General features: G+C 36.6%; 1 protein-coding gene across 5 annotated transcripts in view; it reads right to left on the reverse strand.

Moving 5' to 3' along the window:
• Window positions 1–19,857, reverse strand: part of ctnnd2a (catenin (cadherin-associated protein), delta 2a) — a 301,632-nt gene that overhangs the window by 278,733 nt on the left and 3,042 nt on the right. For 4 of the 5 annotated variants that reach the window (XM_024279704.2, XM_024279706.2, XM_024279705.2 and 1 more), the window contains exon 1: window positions 7,084–7,451. The exons of the other annotated variant lie outside the window; for it this stretch is intronic. The gene's annotated coding sequence lies outside the window, so the exon portion shown is untranslated. Of the gene's footprint in view, window positions 1–7,083; window positions 7,452–19,857 lie in introns of those variants that run through there. 5 annotated transcript variants of the gene reach the window in all.

Below are 19,857 nucleotides of genomic sequence, written 5' to 3' on the forward strand. Positions count from 1 at the left end.
ATCCTGCGGGCCGCAGATGGCCCGCGGGCCGCGAGTTTGAGACCCCTGTTGTAAAGTATCCAAGCAGTGTAAAATTTGCAAATCTTGCTCCAGGCTTTTCTTTCACAGCTCTATTCCGATATATGAAAGACTTGGTGTTGTATAATTACAGTCAAACACAAACCTCAGTTATTAGTTTCTCTTCCATGATCAATTTTCAAACCGTTGGCACTTCGGTGAATTAAAAGGAACACCTTCCATTCATCACTACCAAATCCGACCTCCTGATTGGTCAAACTTCAACACAACTCTCTAACAAGAGTTTACTGGCGATGCATTTTGTACGTAGAGTTTAAAAGTGATCGTAGAAACTTGATGTGTAAACGTGAGAGATTTGAACCCAGAAGCCCTAAACTTGCATATATGCAGGTTGACATAGATTTTTCATTGAAAGTGGTCGCTTGATTTCGCGTTGCATGAAGGTAGCCTTTAGTGCGCCTTATATATAATACAAATTTGAAAATAGACCATTCATTCATTGATGGTGCGCCTTATCATCCATTCCGGACAGTACAGCATTTGAGCTTTAACCTGAAAGAACCCGTAAGAACCCAGACACATTTTTGCCTTAAATAAAAGTTAAGTGACCAAGTGGACCACAGAACACATTTCTGATGCTCTTCTATCGCACTGATGTCCTCATTGGTTCGTATAGGTTAAAAATACACCATTCTCGTTTTGTTTGACACTTTCTTGATTTTCCTTGTCACACTCTCTGTTTGTCTGTCTTTCCCGTCACTCTTCTTTGCCACCTGTTGAATCAATGATCCCTGATCTCTCACTCAAGGCCATGAATGTAAGCCTCTTTCACTTCCCTCTATCTTTGCACCCCACCATCTTCCTCTTTAGCAGTTTACCACATCCTATGAGTCCCCTATCACCTACATCCTTACAGCTGACATCGCCTCCGGGGGCTTCTCTTTCCCTCAAATCACCTATCCCTTTATCCTTCTTTACCCCTTTTCATGTTTTTTTATTTCATCTCTTTGGCTTTTTTCCCATTTTATCATACTGGCGAGTAGAGGGAGGGGTTGGGAGGAGAAAGGACGGCAGTCCCATGAGCAGTAAGCCCATTAGAGGATGTGAGGAGAGCCTGCTCACTTTAGCAGACATCCACGCAGTCCCCACTCCACGTCTCTCTGTCTCTCTCAAACACATATTGCTTCCATGCTGGACTCGTTCTGACACTTTGCTATCCCCTCCATCTCTCCCCGTCTTATTCCTGCAGCCCTCCACAATGCCCCGCTCTCATTAATCACTACGAAACACAACACAGCGAGGCAATGGGTTTAGCTTTTACCACCTACAGCACCGCTGCTAAGAGGCCGTATAGTTTTTACTACGTGCTGCATCAATAAAAAGTGACACGTAAATCCAAAGTTTTCTTGAGACTGAACTATCCCCATTATCCTTCTTTTGCAGCGAGAGAGTATGATGCAGTCCTGACAGGATGATTCAAAGCTCAACATCCCTTGCATGAGCTGCAGGCTGCTTCAGCTTGGCTCAGCTCTTTTGGGCCAAGAGATGACATTGAATATGAGGTTTTCCTAGGTGCTTCATGGGAATTTCCCCATCTCAGTGAGTTCACTGCACTTCCTTTTCTTCAATAAAACTTTTTTTTTTTTCTACAAGATGCCTGACTGGTTTCAAGCTGCTGGGGTGTATTTCTTCATTCACCTTTAAATTAAAAGAAAAAAAAACTCATTCTCTTTGTGAGTTTTTAATGAAAATGTTATTAGATTCCAAGCGTACATCAATGATGCAGGCAAGAATGAAAAAAGGAGGTTGTGTCATATCAATAGAAAGCCTGAAGAGGATTTATGCGGTGCAGTTTTCCCAATGTGTATTGAAAACCAATGACTTGAGATGCAACCCCAAAGGAATTAAGACACAGAGGGCTGCTTTTGGGTGTTGATCAGCGTCAGTATAAAGCCTTAATTTAATGATACACTTCTATTCTCCAGATAGGATGAAGAAAATCCATCAATGATGTGACTTTGCGTTCAAAATTAGGTTGGCTAAAGTCCAGATGGAGATTGTACAATCCATGAAAGATTTACACATCAGTGTTTGTGCGATACAAGAGCTGCAACATTGCAATGCCAGTCAAGCAAGTGAGTTTGCACATTGTTTGATATGCACGTCACCCAGCAGGAGGCTGGATGCCTGACAGTGAATTCAGTGTATACGCTTGGCATCACTGTTTGCTCTGCACAAAAATAAGGTTTGGAAATTAACTGGATTTCATAAAAAATTAAGGAAGAAAAGTGGAAAAGTCTTTGAAGCATAAAACTGATTTGAAAAAAATGCCCCCAAGCAGCAAACTAAGTAAAGTTGTTGTGTTTGCAAGTGAAATTTCTACTGGAATGGTAGATGCATCCTATCCAGCAACTGCACTGTTGGCAAACTTTTTCTTTTTTTCTTTTCAAGAAGAGCTGGCACTGCCACAGAGGAGAATGTAAACAGACTTGTGAGGCAAACATAACTGTACTTTGGCCAGCTGGACATTCAGGAGAGATCCAGAACATTTCTCCATCCCACAGCCATCAGTCGGCCTCCCTCAATGGTTTCTTGGATGTCCAGATCATACAGTTAACCTGCTGCTCATTTACAGTGGAAAGAAGTTGACACTAAAAAGTTGCTTATCTGCTCAGCACAAGGAAACTAATTCAAACTAAATAATAATAAAGTATGAGATTATATTTTTATTTGTTTCAGCTTCTATGAAAATAAAATACTAGCAATGGAGAAATGTTTAAAAAAAACTTTGAAAAAAGTTATTTTTACATTTTTTTAAGCCTCATGCTCCAGAGCCATATGTAGCCCTATGGATAAAGAATATATATATATATATATATATATATTAAGTAACTGTAAGCAGTACAGAAAAAACAAAAATGTAAGCTCAAACTTTATTCAACTCATTTATAAACAGTTGAAGAATAGTATGTTTCAATCTGATGGACTCATGACTACAGTACCCACAATGCTCCAACAAGCATTAATACTCATACCAAAATACTTTGGTGGATTTTTTATCTTAGTGTAAATTTGAGGGCAGTAAGCACAAGCAGAATTCATCCTCAAAGCACACCAGACTAAGAAATAGATCTTCTATTTTTGAACAAATTCAAAAATTTAAGATACGCTTTATGGTCCAAAAATATGGTTTATCCGCTCTGATTTAAATATATCTCATCAGATGTATTAATGTCTGACTGAGATCCACTAAAAATAGTAAAATAAATATTTGTTTGTATTATTTTATATACCCTAGTACTATATCTTTGGTAAGTTGACGTGAGTTTTCTTTTATTTTGAAAGGAAGTCACGTAAACCTCTGTCAACACATAAACTATTTCACATTTTTTTGAAAGTCAATTTTTTTTCACGTTTTGTTTATGTCAAAAAAATACATTAAATGTGTCATAAAAATTTACAATAGCCTAAATACAAATCAGTGTCTTATTTTTCTAACGGGGAAGTCAGACTTTGAGGCTCCAACCAGGTTTTGGTCAACAGGAAATCGACCCAAATGGTTCTTTAAGTGTTGAAGGTTGCAGACGCCTGACCTAAACGGTTTAATTAACTAAGTTTTTGCAGATTGTTGTATAATCTTTAAGAAGTGGATTGCAACTCTTACTAGAAAAAACACAAACAACCATATATAAAAGTCTTGGGGACATTAGCACTAATAGCTTACAAAATAAAACAAGAAAAAACACATAAAATTGCAAAACTTTTACAAAACTTCAAAAGTCAAGGAACATTATATTTGACCTAAGTAATATCAGTGAGAAGAGGATAATTAAATAACTTCATCACTGACCCCACAGGGGCAAATTTAAACACAAAAATGATTATGTAGACCATGTTAAGTGCGCTACGCCGCAGCCTTGAGGAGAAGAAGAATGCTGTAACGAGTTTAATGGCGTAGAACGTGTGTGTGATCTTGTAACAATTCAACTGTAATGGCAACTTTGTAAAACTGCCCATTAGCACATCTCATAAGCATCCTATCATCAAGATGAGCATCAAGCCATCTGATTGATGGCCACACTGTGACAGCTAATTAGTCCCTACCCTCTCTTCATGAATATACAATCAGGGAAGTTCCACACTTGCTGTCAGACTCAAATGTTTCTAGATAGGAAAATATTTCCCTTGTTGTTTTTATTTTATTTTCTGGCTAAAATATGTACATTTTTTTATGTTTTAGAATAGCTTAAATCATAAAAATCCAGTTTATATCCAGATCAATATGGTAGGACTTAAAATATGGTCCTTCACTCTTAAAACACTTCTTCTTGCGTTTTCCATGTATTTAGGTTACTTTTTGGAACACTACCAATTTTTTAGGTTATAGTGGTTATATTTTAACCCAATTCATGCCTTTTTTTAATTCTTGAGTTTCCTTATTTTTGCTGACTTAAAATTACCCTGGAAAATGTTGGGCTGCATTCAGACTAGACACATTTGGTTCACTTAAAGTGAGCCAGAGTTGTTTTTACTCTGATAATCTGGAATACATTTTCAATCTGAATACACCCAAGGGGATTCTGGTCTCACGGTTTTCACGACTATCTAAGGGTGTGTTCACCCTTCATTTGTTCTGGTCTGGTCAAAACAAGATTGTTCACTTGTTCAACCTTTTTACTTTGATGATCAATTTTGAATCTCTGTATGAAGGCCAGGTTCGACACTTTTTACTGCTACTTTGGAACAGTGGAGGTATGCAGAGGACGCTACAGCTACGAGGTACGCTAGTAAGCTTTGTGACACTCAGATTGTTGGGGAATACCCGGCTACAGTGGCCGTCTTGGTCCAGTTATTTCGCTCTCGGAGCGGATCGTATTCAGACTGAACAAACCGAAGTCCAATTGGAAACGAACTGAGACCACCTTGAAAGGATGAGTCCGAGATCGGATCCTGGATCGGGACCAGAGTTCGTTTGGGTGTATTCAGTCTGCAACTTTGTTCCGGATTATCTGTGAAAACGAACTCAGGTTCACTTTAAGCGGACCAAATGTGTTTCGTCTGAATACCCCCTATATGTCACACTTATTAGCATATGTTCCGAGTTGATGTCTTTGCAGCATGGCTAACGCCATACCGATAAGTAAAAAGTGTCGTACCTGAAGTTGATACAAATGTTCACAATTAGTCTGCAAAATATAAAGTTTAAATAAGTGAACTATCCTAACAAAGATTTAGGGACTTACATAATTCCTTCTCCTGGTGCTTTGCCCCGCCCTCATAATTCCTGGCTAATGACTGAATAGATATTTTTTCATGTGGTTTTGTTAACTGGCTTTAGTTTGAATAAGACGTCTCCGATAGACAGCTGTCTGAATATAGGACTCAGTCTGGACCAAATTAAACAGACCCGAGCCTAACCAATAGACTTCTTTAGTCTGAGTACACTCTTAGTCCTGTTTTAACTTGGAGTTGAGTTGAAAACAACCCAATTTGGATTGTTTATATTGAGTTTTTAGTGTGTTCCATCTCTTGTCTTTGTTTCCTCCTTAAATCAGGCCTATTGGCGGAGAAAACAACAAAATCAGACAATTGTGCTGTCAATCCAACACAATAGCTCCCATTTTACCATAATTAAAAGCACCCATTCATAAAAGTCATAGTTTTTTTTCCCCTGACCCACAACTCCAGCTTCGACTCCTGCCCTCACATCAGCATTACTCTGCGCATAAAACAACTGCCCGGCCAGCTCATCATGTCAGCGCGTTGGACTGTTGTCAGCACTCCATCCTGTGGATGCCTGCCAGTATCCTCTCTGTCTGATCAATAGGCTCCGGCGGCTAGCTTTCCCCCCTTTGCTCTCTTTCCCTCCCTTGTTCGCCACAGCATTAAGACTGCTCTGTTCTGCCAGCACAGCATAGTGATTAGGCATTAGGCCGGTGCTGCTGTGTGAATTAGCTTAATCTGTGTCTGCGATGAAGGACGAGGCTTTTCATGCCCACTGGAGACATTCGCTGGACATAAAAGAAGCTAATCTTTAGGAAATTTAGAGAAAATGGTGCATGGGTGAAAGAAGGAGACTACCCAAAAACCTGAGGCAGTTCTCTCATTGAGTTACTCTTTTTATCATGTGACGATTAAAAAAGAAAAAAAAAAAAAAAACGCTGAAGTTCTTGAAGATGTGTGGCTCAGGGGTAAGAAGAGTGTTGCACTGTCATCCCTTGAAGTACATGGGAAGTGGATAATGTGCTGGTTGAAGAAATTGAGCAGCTGTTGTCTGAATGAAAGCAAAAACCATCTCAGCATTCATCCAGCAGAGGTCAGTTTGAGGAGAATCACATGGGGGTTCGGTTCTGCCCGTCTACCAGCTGCCTGGCTCTATAGAGGAAGCCACCTCATCTGCAATCTTGGCAAGTTGCAGAAGGATCTGATGCGATAAAAATCAGGCACTAAAACAGAAACACTGCTTTACTTCTTGTACTTCTGTGCCCTTGCTGTCCATCATGAACGTGCCCCAGTGCTGACATGAGGCAGGTTGAACAAGTACTCCCAGCATGCCTAACAGGGGCCAAGGCCTCCTTCTCTCCTCTGGCCATCTCCTGAATATATTGTGTGCCCTTGACAAACTGCCAGCCCTCCATCCCCCTCCTGGAAATGCTTATTGATCAACTTGGTTGTGGGAAAGGTGCTCCCGTCAACCAAACGTGTATAAAAGGAGCAGCAAAACATGATGATCATTACAACTTTTTTTTCCTGATTGTGAATGGGTCAGTCAACAAACACAATAATAGTTGCCCCCATTTGTTTACAAAAGGACTGAAGCATGTTGGAGTACTTTTACGCACAAGCAATGGTGGATTTAGGCCAGCAGTCATTAGGAGCCAATTATATTTTTGGAGCACATGTCTCCAAAAAGAGCCTATAAAAGCAATGCACTACCTGAGAAGAATCATCAAAAATCATTTCTCCTGAATGACCCCAAAGATGTCCTGAGCGTGCCGACGATGCGTTTGGTGATCTGTCACCTTCTCTTTGCTTTGCCTCCAAGAGAAGAGCGGCATGACTTACCGAGATGATCAGGCTCCTTCTCGTCCTCCTAGTGCGTTCTATCGGGTCAACCCGCAGTGTGTTCAGATCAGATCAAAAGCGGAGCGCTGCGCCTTCTACGCCGCGTCCTGCGTCCGGAGTTCCCGTGGATGGAACGAGCATTTGCCGGGATGCTGTGGCGGAAGTGCGCGAGGCTGAGGCATCCGCAGGGAGGAGGAGGAAGAGGAGGAGGAGAGTGATGCGGGAGGGAAGGCTGAGGATGAGGAAGAGGCGAGGGTCGTGGTACGAAAGCAGCGAGGAAAGAAAGAAAGAGAGGAGAGGAGAGGCGAGGCGCGCAGTACTGCAGCGACACGGAGGCAGCGCGACCAGGAAGGAGACAGGCAAGCACCTCCGTCTCGGAGAGTGAGGACTTCATAGGGAGTCGTCGAGCGACATCTTCAGGTGGAAACACCACCACTTTATTTGTGAAGATAGAAAGATGGTGACAAAGTTGCGTTTCTTCCCTTTAAATTTGATATAACCTCAATCATTATCTCAAAATCAATTAAAAAATGACGGTAAAAGGTGCATCTTTTAATTTCACTCATGTTTCCAACCACTGCCTCCTCCACCCCCACCATTAGTGCAGTCACGTCCTCCAACCCCCTCCTAAACAATCCATGGCAACCGGATCCCCACGGGGGTTGGTGATGGTGATAATATCACCTGACCTGCACTCCATCATCTCTGCAGCCTCATCCTCTGGATTACTTTAGCTCTCTGTCTGAGACACACCTGGGTTCCCATAGACTGAGGCTGCTCAATATTTAGGTGTTTATTTTTATTTTTTTAATTCCAGTTATGTCTAAACTCAATTGATTTTCTAAATATTTGAAAATGGCCTTGATTACCAATCAGTCTGCTGCATTTCTCTCTGAACAACCATCCTGGTTCCTTTGAAGTTGCACTGAATATGAAATAAATAAATAGAGAAACCCAAGATACTGTTACTCTCCTATGAGCCAGCTACATGTTTGTATATAAATGTAAAAACATATTAACTGTTTATAGATGCCCACATTTTTTTTGACTAACATTCTGTTTACTCCCCTTTTCCTATGGGTCAAAAATGACCCATCTTTCCAAAGCCCCAACATATTTTATTGACTTTTACAACTAAAATCTATTGTCTATGATGAAGCATCATGTTACTCATTTACCCCTTAAAACAAAATATGAAGGAGAATTTATTTTTTCTTTTTTTTAAATCACATTTTTTTGTTACACCACACAGAAAGACAATTACCAGCAAAAAATATTTGATCATTCAAAATTGACAATTTTGACCCAAACACAATATGAAGGTGAATTCTTTTTTCTTTTTAATCGTTTTTTTTCTTGCATCACACTGAAAGACAATCACCATTCAAAATGATTACACTTTTAAAAATTGACCAGATTAAATTTTGACTAGAGCACAATATAAGGGTAAATTATTATTTTTTAATCACAGTTTTCGTTCTCTTTAAATTAACCTAAATGTTTCTCAACTTTTTTCTCATTTAAGTCAGTGTTTTTCAACTTTTTTGATGTCCTGGAAATGGTAAAGTTTTTTTCTTTTTTTGACTAATAAGATGAAATTGAATAGTTTTCTACAGCACACTGGTGAAAAAAACAAAGATTTATGCCTAAACTTAAAACTGTGCTTCTTTTAAATAATTTGCTTTATGTCTGGCACCATCTGCACTCATGCAGTTACATTTCTGTTTGTAGTTATATAGTTAAAAAAAAAAGAAGGAATGCAGGTCTACATGCTGTTTTCTCTCTGTATTCTCCATAGACAGTGTTGTGGTGTCACATACAACATATACAGTAGCACACATATAACCTTAACGTTATAGGTTTGATTGACATGAAAAAAACTGTTGATTGTACAAATTCATTTGACTTTTTTTAATTAATATCAATTTAATGTTCCTCATTAAATATTACTGATTTTATTTATTTTAGGAGAACTAGAAAAGTCGAAAATTAAAGTGTCAATACTATAAAATAGTATGAATCAATGAATACAGGGAATGATCAGATAAAATTTCCCTTTGTCTTGTTAAACTGCACATATTACAGTTTATTCTTTAAAAAATTAATTTCAAGAAAAAAATGCATATTTTAATCCTTAGTAGTTCTAAAGTTTTTGGGTATTTTTTTACTTTACAATTTGCTTTAGTGGTTTATCTTTATAATCTTTTTGTGCCAATGCCTCATATTCATCATCATTTAGTACAACCCCAGATTCTTTTATATTTATATATATTTTTTCATTATATTGCACAATATTTCCATAATAAACCTGAAGCTTTCCAAAAACTGTCTCCTTTGTCCTCCAAAAATCACAAAAATGGAGATCAAACTGTTTTTTTTATGTTTTCTAAAAAGCATCAGGCATGTGGCAACAAAATAAACATGTAGACATCCACGGATAAGGCAATTTCGAGGTCAAAACTATGTGAAAATTGTCTAGGAAAGGTGAAGCTTCACTGAAAGTTCCATGGATTTTTTCCAAGGGATATCACAACTATGTCTCATATTTTTTTTTCATTTCACACAAAACTTTAAATAAAAAGTGTAGGGGTCATTTTTACATCATAGTAAACCGACAATGTGATTGGCAAACTCAATGGTGAGCACAGACTCCTAAACATAATGACAATTTTTCATTTTCAAATTATTAAAATATAAAAACACATCCTGCTTTTTTCTCTTTTTTAAAACAAATCAAAAATACTATTTCCATTTTATTTCCTCTGAAGTATAAGAGGAAGAGTGGATGTTCTTTGAAGAACTCCCACTAGATGGTGGCAGTGGACTTAAAGCAAAGCTGTAGCTGAGTGTTGTGAAACTTTGTGAACAAAAAAAAAAGTTTTTTTTTTGTTAACATAGCACCTCTCATTGCAAATATATATATTATATATATCTGTTAAAAACAAACTAATTAGACAAAAAAGTAAATTTGGACTTGAATATGGTTATAGTTGGAAAACAATAATTCTGATTAGAATTCTGGTTCAGTCTGTTTGAAGTATTAAATGACTCATTTTTATTCCAGATTCTACAGCAGTCTATATCAGTAACAGCAGTAAATGATTTAAATCCCTAGCAAAAAATAAAATGAACTATGTTTATTCTTTTTGCATCTGCTGTCAAATTCTTATGTTTTTTCACAAATTATAAATTTTTTCACCAAATATTCTGAATAGTAAAATAAGGTTTTCTTCAGGCCAATTGTAAACGTCTTTTATGCTTTTCTTTGTGTCCATCAAATATGCATCTCTATCCTCTATAATCTTTATCAGTATTGTTGTTTTCTAGCTTTCGCAAACATATATATGTATATTAAAGTTCTAGTTTTTGTTAGTTGCCCTCATTCTGCTCTCACATTAAAACACATTTTTAAATAAAGAACCAATCGGATAATTCTAACTTAAAACACGGGTATCTCTTTGAATGAGGTGCTGCAAAACACTCATTATAATGTTGAGAAAGATTGTTTATACATTTGTTTAGCTTGTAAGCATTTTATTAATACAGCCTTTGTAAACAATGGTCTCACCTTAGATGGTAATGAATCTTACTAAGTGTGTTAACAAACCTTATCTGGCTTATTGTACTATAAATGTCTTCCTAATAAACCTATAGACATATTTATAATGTTTGTTAATGTGTTAATAAAGCTTGTTAAGAAATCTTATATAAAGTGTTACCAAAATATGCTTGTGAAAATATAGTAACTTGTATGATTAAAATAGGACATCAATATGTTCTGTCATCTAAAAAAATATTATTTTCTTAAAAGTTTATTTATTTATCAGGCATTTGTCTCACTCGGTACATGTTTTTCTTTACTGAAACAATAAAAAGGACGAATAGATCATTTGTGCAGAGTTGTGAGAGGTTGTTGTGCAAGTCAGACATGTCTGGGTGGATGTACAGATGGATGCTTGTTAAAAGGAGAAAAAACGTGGGTTTGAGGACTGTATTCTGAGTCAAGAACAAGACATTCCTGCATTGCAAAAATAAAAAAGTCAAAAAGTCTTACAGCATTGGTAAATTTCCTTTAAATAAGCAAAATAATCTGGCATTGTGGTAAGAGAAATGGTCTTATCAAGAATTATTTTTAAGACCTCAAACTAAGATATTTTGCTATTGAAAAACTGCTTTAACCCTTGTGCTATCCTAGGCATGTTTATATTAAAAGTGATATAAAATCCTGTCCACATTTGTCATGGGAGGGATCACACATCAATATAAGGGTGGGGTCATCTGGACCCCATAAGAGAACACAAGGGATAAAATAATTATTTTTCTCATGAGGCAGAAAGTAGGACCATTATTTTGTAACAAGTATCCATTTTTTACTTTTTTAAGAGTCAGTTTATTCATTTATTGAGTTTTTGAAATGGTCTAGATATAGCACAAATGTTTTCATAATGCTCTAGCCATGCTGTTCACACGCTCACAAACTCAGGGCTTGCAAAATATTTGTTCTCAAAATATATTTTTTTCTAATATTTTTCATTCACTTTTAACATTTCAGGAAAACTCAGCAAATAAAATAAGCTGACAGCTCTGAATTTAGAACACTTAGGGAACAGAAAAATGACAGCTCTATTTTGCAACATCTTTACCAAAAGTCCATTACATTTATTCCATTCATAAAATTAGTTGCAACGCAACTTTTGGGAAATTGTCATGGTGGTGTGAATCCTTTCGAGACTCTTAAGCAACCGTGAATTCCAGGCAAGTTTCACCATCAAACTTTAAAACCACAAAAAGGTTAAAGGTTATTTATTTAGGGCATTCAGGTTACTTTGCACTTGCAAAAATGTCACAGTTTGTTTTGTTTTTAATTTGACTGTCACGATAAGGATGATTTGTGGAGGACTGCGGTACAAGAAAAAAGTACAAGAAACTACAGGAACATGACAGAAACTTGAATTATTTAACCCTTTACTGCCTGTTGTCACAAATAAGCAACAAACCAATTTGGCTCCGAAATGACCCAAAATGTAGCATCTAGTTAAAAGCAAAAACATAAGTTTTTTTTTTGTTTTTTGTTTTTTCATAGCTGCAAATAAATTTAGACAACAAGGGGTTCAGTAATTAATAATGCAAAAAAATTTTAACAAACACAAGACAAAATCAAACAGCTAAAATGAATTACAACACAAATATTATAACACAAGAAACTTAAAGTCATGATGAGACAAAAGATCTGCCTCAAAACAACTGAATCGATGGCTTTAACCCAGGCATGTCCAAAGTCTGGCATGTGGGCTGTTCTAATATCCAGGTTCTATGTGAAATGAAAAATATCCCATTTCCAAATAAAAAATGTTAAATAAAAAGTTCATTTGTCATTTAAGCTTATTGTAATGGTTCAAAGAATGCAGACCTGGCCTTCTTTACAAAAAGTTTGGACACCCCGCTCTAATAGCCCATTCCATTGAAAATTGGGTTTATGGTGTTTTTGACATGTTCTTTTCTCATGAAGCAGGTCATATTTAAAATATTTTAAGATAAAAACTGTGTGTCTGAGTAGTTCTTGATTCATTCGTGATAGATCAGGAGCAGATAAAACCCCACATTTTGAAAAAGCTTAGGTTTGTAATACATCGAGTGCGAAGTCTCTCTGCTCTGCTCCAATTCTAATGCTCTAATTGTTGACAAATAGATCCATTAACATGTTCATTTTCCTCATCTGGCATTAGGCTCAAAACTGTACGGCTGCCAGTTTTTTTTTTTTTTTGCTAATCTTAGTTTGGGGTTTGTAAGGGTCTGTAAACTAGCAGGAGAGAGCATAATCATAGGAATGCTGGGATATCAATGTAGGGTTACTTTTGGCCCAACAATCCAGAAGCAAATTTCTGATGGACTACTTCGGCGTTGCAGAAAATATGTCCTAAAGAAATGACACAGGCTTTTGGATTTTGGCTAAAACCTCCAAAATCCTAATTAAAAGACCCGCTTGGAACGGTTTTACAACAGATTAAAATACAGTTGGAATGGGACTTTAACCCATTCATACCTAATTTTACAGTACTTTCCAATAAATTAAAATAAAAATATATTCTTCAATCCGTTCGTGATAATGCTAACGTGGAGTCCAAAATCTAATGGTAGATTGAGAGATAGCAACATAGGACAATGAAGGGGTTAAAGTATTTATGACAAAGGACCTTTTTTTAAAGATTGGTTGTAGTAGAACCAATCTTAGAACGGTTCTACTATACTATGGTCGGAATTATGAAGTTACTGTGCAACACAATTTCAGATTTAATAAATAGCATTCTGAGATCTGATATTTTGTAATAACGGAGAATCTATCCCAGTGATCGGCAACTCCAGGACTCGAGGGCCACATATTTGCATGTTTTCCAATATACCCTGTTCTAATTGGCTGGACACACCTGAACCAGGTAATCAGTCATAAGTAGTGCTTGGATATCCAAAAATTATGGAGTTGCCCATCCCTGATCCATCCCAAGGCAGCTGGTTTTTCATGGAAAAAGGAAACAATGGCAACTGCAGTTTTGTATTTATGGCTGTTGATGCTCTATGATTCTCCTAAAATCCTGGTACAGAAGTTGAAGAAATGTACTAGTGTTTTTGCTGGAAAGTGCCATAACACTTAAACATTGCAGCTCTATGTAAAAGATAGATGTTGCAGTTCCCTGTAGTCTAACAGAGGAGGTTTTATCCAGGGATATGGTTGGGTCCAAAATTTCCCACAAGAATTAAGTGGAAGCCAAAGGAGGCAGTGGGTATAGAACCAATGCTTCAATATAGAGATATTGTTAGACAGGCAGGTGCAGCTTGGAAGTGGTGGATTTGGTTTGAATCTACTGTACCTTTTCAGCAGTCATGAGATAGCTGGTTGTAGATTAGTAAGAAGAAGTTGAGTAAAGAGAATCTGGGGTGACACAAAGTCTATAAATGAATTAAAAATCCCCTGCGAAACATTTATAGATGTACAGGGGGTACCTTCACTTCAGTACATTCTGTGGGAGCGTGATGTAAGCTTGTCACAGGGGAGATTTGCATGAAGGCATAGCCAAGTGCTCAAATGCAGCAGCTGTTGAATGCAAGCACATAAATAAATGCAACAAAGCGGAACAAGAAGCATGGCTTTCTATTTGATTGCAAAGGAGAGGAAATGCAGCACACTGACAGACTGTGAGAAAGCTACTGGTCAGCTGAATGAAGCTAGAGACTGACGTCAGAGGGAAAACATAAAAGTCAAGAAATAGTGTTGGGATATGAGTATATTGTAAATAGAATTCTCTAGAAATTCTGAATGAAAGAAAAAAACAATTGGCAGCAGCAACAGAGGAACGTTGATGAAGAGTTGTACTCTGCCCAGTGGAGGATGGTTGTAGTGGCTTTATAAAGTCAGCTTGCTCCCTGCTGAAAGAACTTGGTCTTGAAAGGAGAAGGTGATTAACAAACTGGCCGACCCTACTGCTTGCTTTAGTAAGTTTGTGGAAAACTAGAAACAATGCGGTGTGGGGGACTGGCAGTCAAGTACAAAGCTAAGAAAAGTGACTTGACATGGCGTGTTTACTGGATTTGATTTTATTAAGTTGTAGGAAAGAAAAAAGCTGGCTGTTGTATTTTAAAACATCTATTTAAAGTATATTTATTATAGTTTTAATAATTTGATTAGTTTCTAAATCTGAATTGTATAGTGCCTTTCCAGGGCTTGATGGGAAGAAGGGATATCTGGATAGTTTTTTGTAACCAGAATAACTTCGTAAGCTCTTTCCTATTATGTTTTCTTATCTCTTACCGTAAAGGCGGCCATTGTTGAAAAACTTACACAGTCTGGGCCTTGGGATAGTTTAGTCTAACTTGACTTGTTTTTTTTCTGGCAGCTTTGCCTCTTTTTTCACTTCTCCTATCATTTCATCTCTTTTTTTCACATTTTATCATCTTATCTAGAAGACTAGTATTTATCGTGATAATGGTTCGGGTAATTTGTTGTTAGTATTCTGGCTGCTGCTGGGTGACTAGTGACTTGTGTTTTTGGAGCTGAGGTTATGGGTCCAGATAAGTGCGGCTGGTGGGCTGGGAGTTGGATAGGTTTATGGGATGTTGCGTCATGGACATGAATCAACAAAAAAAACACAGATTTTTGAGAAATAGTTAGAACTAGTAGACATCTAATACACAAGTATAACTGAGTATCATCATTATAACAATAGAAAAAAATATTCACAGTTGCTACCAAAGCAATGAGTTCCATTCTCTGCAATAACATGTTATGATCAATTATTTAATATGCAATACTGACGTCATAAGGAACTACAGACACAGGTCAATTGTCTGCAACCATGAGGAGATTTCAGACAAGCTACCTTAGTGCTAGGAAGAGCTTTAAATCCTGACTGAAACTTTTATAGGAGATCTTTCTATTCAAATGTTTTTCAGAATTGAACGGTTTTCCTAAATAATTTAGAAACAAAGGTGTGATGAATATATCGGACAGAAGATAGCTAAAATGTGTGTATCAAAGGTAGACTTTTTATTAAACGTATCTCTTTAGGCAATGGGGTTGAATCGGATCCAAGAGATAAGTTGAAGATTTACAGCAAGACGTTTTTGAAGATACTTCAGAAAGCTCAAGAGGAATAAAGTGACCTAAATGCTATTCTGGTTCAGCAATCATTAAAGCTCTGTTGGTCCTGATAAACTATCAGTAACAGCAGTTAAATGCTCACCCTGACTTATTTTCCTCAGATAGACTTTATTTAACTTGTTAAGAAGCTCATGGAGTCTGAGATCATAAGGAGTACAAGGTTCAACAGAACCGTGACGTTCAGTCACAATAGTAAAAGTAAATCTGAGGTTAGAGTAGTGAGAAGTTCTATCATTTTGTATGGCTTCTTTATTAATCAGCACACTGCCTCTCGATAGAATTATTTTTTTCTGATAAAATAAATCAGAAAATGAATACAGAATAAGGGCCAAAAGGCTTAATGGCTTTAAAAGACTTATTTATAGTCAACCGACCAGTTTTAACGTCTTTCCTGTTTCCTATATTTAATACCATAGGTTGTTGCTGTTGTGTTTAAATATCTCGTTTTATTTCTGATTTGTGTTATTTACCATTTTATGATTTGTGGAAGAGACAATTTTTTAGTGGGGTGTTCCTAGTTGAAGGCAGGAGGCCACAAAGACTTCAACTCTGCTTCTTGGTCTCAACTGTGATATAGGACTGAAATAGATGTCCACATTTCTAGAAGTTAGAGCTGTACAGTAAATGCCAAATCTCCTAAGAAGACCCTGGCTCTTCCAATTGCTGATGTGGCCTACTTTGTGTTCTGGTCACTACCAGACAGCGGTTGAAGGACAGCATGGGTCTGACATTAACATTAGTGAGCTCTAATTGATGTAACCGAGTGTCAGTCTAATTTTAAAATCAACTCAGTTCATATCATAATTGTACAAGAACAGGTCCAGAGTGAATTTAACACAAACAAGTTGGAGCACGTTTCTAAGCAATCAAAGGAAAACTTATCTCACGCTTTTTATGAATACAATATTACAGATTTTGACATACCCACAGTTTACTGTGCGATATGATCAGCCCTCAATCGTACCCCAATAATTTATGATAACAAATATCTTGTCGGACTTTATCCCTTACATAACAGATATTAGTTGTAGCTTTTCGGCATTCTTAGAGTTAGTTCTGTAAAGAACTACAAAGTTGCACATAGATGATGTCATGACCTTTAAAGTGTGTTCACTATTTTGTAGAGCTGTCCAAATCTATATTTCTAAAACTGAGTGGCCTGGAAATTTACCAGAATTTTTTGTGAAAAACCAGTGTACATCGATGCTCACTAGATTGAAGAATTTAGACCACAATGCATTGCATTTGAACACTTTTGGTGAAAAAAAAAAGTATTTCAATTTAGTTTTTTTTTTTTTTTAAACCACCCACGTTTTCATCATCGAATTAAATTGAGTCATAACTAGTCTTTGTAAAATGCTCAAATGTTTGTATTTAATTGTTTTTTTTTAATTTCATAAAGTGGGTGAAAGTAATGAGCATGGTGTCCAAAACTGCTTTTAAGGGGGCCATACCATGACTTTTTTAAGCTTTCCAGTGTAAACTATATCCATATATAATCATATTTTACATTTGGAACACTAAAAAACAAATTATTTATGAAATATTGGTCATTTTTTGTGAGTTTTTTTTCATTCCTGGATGTAAAACGACTCGATTCCTGAGGCTCCACGTGCCACTGCATGCGGCTGCCGCCCATTTCAGCTGAGTTCAAATAAAAAGTTCATGCAAGTAAACAGCTTTTATAATTTAGAACACAACAACAGTTATAGAATTAAAAATTAGATTAAAATGATTTTAAAAAAAATGTATGTAACTAATTAATCCTGGTAATTTGCCTTTGTTTTAAAATGTACTATAGGCTTCCTGTTCAATCAAATTCTTGCACTTATCTATGTGTGATATCTAACATGCAGGGTTAAGCTACACATGATATTAAAGAAAGTTGTCTGTTTAAACTTTATTCACTTTTTAAATCTCAGTAAACTATGCAAACAGGAAACACACAGACTTCTGCTCTGGTGTGCAGTGCTGTCTAGCAATCTATGCTTTTATTATTCAAATTTAATTTTAAAACTTGGCTAAACCTTATGAGTCGCTCCAGGTTTCAATGACATAAAGAATAACGTGGGTAAAATTCTCAGTAACTGTCCTTATATGAGTTAGCCATGTACCTTTCATAAAAGTTTCTAAAAAGACAGCCAGCACATGCAGTACTGCGTGTGACTAGACAGCATTCCTTTTGACGCATGCAAAACCGCATGCCTGAAAAACACCTCACAAAGGCCATGCGGGACCATTTGTAAGTGCATGCAAACATGCAAAAAGCACTAAAAAGTTACAAGTGAAGGGGAGGGAGAGCTCCAATTAGAGTTATAACTACAGGTTACGATAAAGTAACAAATTCAAAAACCACTAATGATCTTTGCGGCGGAACGGCTCACACATACTTCCTAAATGAGTCATCGCACAGCAGGAAGAAAGACAAATATTACTGGAAAATTATCTTAAGCCTGTTTGATGGGTGCTTTAGCTACGTTGGTCATGTTTCAAGCCCCATGGTGCATTTTCTTGCCAAAGATCTCACAATCAGATGGGTGTCCTCAAATACTCCTGACTCCATCTCTGCAACACAAAAAACACATTCTTACACACAGATACACATTATTTGTGTACTTTCCCAGCAATATCAGAAATATTATGAAAAATCTCAAAATGATAAGTCTTATTTGGAAATGAGCAGCATCATTTCTGTCAGTCGGTGTGTGTTATACAAGAGCAGACAGTATTTCTGCATGGAGACGAGCTGTTACGTTGACCCACAAAGACCATGGTTTGTGCAAAGCTCAGAAAAAAAAAAAAAAAAATTGCAAAATATTTCCCAGGGCAGCGCCACTAGACAGACTGCATTCCTCTCCAACATAGATATGACCATGAGATTTTTTTATGTAACAGCAACAGGAGATTAGAGGTCAAATTAAAGTTGTAAGGTTTTTTAATGTTACAAAAATGCGTTTAGAATTCCTGTCAGTATTTAGAATTAATTCACTATAACCACTTGGGATTCAGCTGTAACCTCCTGCTCTATTCCTTGTTTGAGTGAAAAAAAACATTTATTTTTGGAGATTTTTGCTGACTTTAAAATATATCAGAAAAAAAAAAATCACATTGTGGATTTTTGTGTGAGTCAGCACAAAGACACATATCATGTCCATATACGCATGCAAGCATGAGGCGGATGACTGTTTATAAACTGTTTATATATTTCGTGCGACGTTTATGAGCCCCGTGCGTCATTCAACTTAAAACATTAGCAAGTTTTCTGCATATTTTTGCACTGCAAAAATGTCTGTTCTTATTCATCTTTATCAATTTTTCTAGGTTCTACTACCAGTAAAAGGGACACAAAGAGGCATAAAAAGATTTACTCCTATGTATGAAGAAATATTGGTGATTGGAAAATAAGGCAGTTGTAAATTATTATTCATTAAATTATTTTAAGATATGCATTTATTAATAGTTTCCTGCTTAGCAAAAATCTAAGAAAGCACGATTTGTTGCATTACTACTTTATCGAAGGTTGCATGTATTAGGCCACAAAAACCTATTTATTTTTAATTTTATACAAGTTAGATACTGCTGAGGATAATTTCTCTTTTTTTGATTTTACATTTACAGTTTCATACCATACTGGCAGATACCCAGTACCACCACTGATCCCGACATGAATAGCTGCATCCCATAGCGATTAGGGTCAAGGTCCTTGCTTAATGGTATGTTACAGTGGTGCAATGAGGGTGGAGTAAACAAACATGGCTGGATATCTGCCCCACCCAGATTTAAATCTGTGGAAACCAGGATTGACGAAAAGATTTAAAAGGCAAAATGTTTTAACTAAAAAAAAAAAAAAAAAAAAAATACTTAAAGAAAGAGGCTTGTTTCAATCAATTTTGTGAGCTCCTCTGATGGTGAAAGTTATTAGGATGTTAAAGCTGAAATTACATGTTGTTATCCCATTTGGAAATGATCATTTTGTTAAACCCAAAAGTTTTAGGAATAGTCCCTTGAATGATGCAAGTTGCCACATTAGCCTTTCAGAGTTAAAATTATAGATCATTTCTTTTTCTTACCAAGATTTAACCTTAATTTATATATTTTTTACCTCTTTAATAAGGTTAATT

The sequence above is a fragment of the Oryzias melastigma genome, linkage group LG20 (assembly GCF_002922805.2).
Source record: "Oryzias melastigma strain HK-1 linkage group LG20, ASM292280v2, whole genome shotgun sequence".
Classification (NCBI taxonomy): domain Eukaryota; kingdom Metazoa; phylum Chordata; class Actinopteri; order Beloniformes; family Adrianichthyidae; genus Oryzias; species Oryzias melastigma.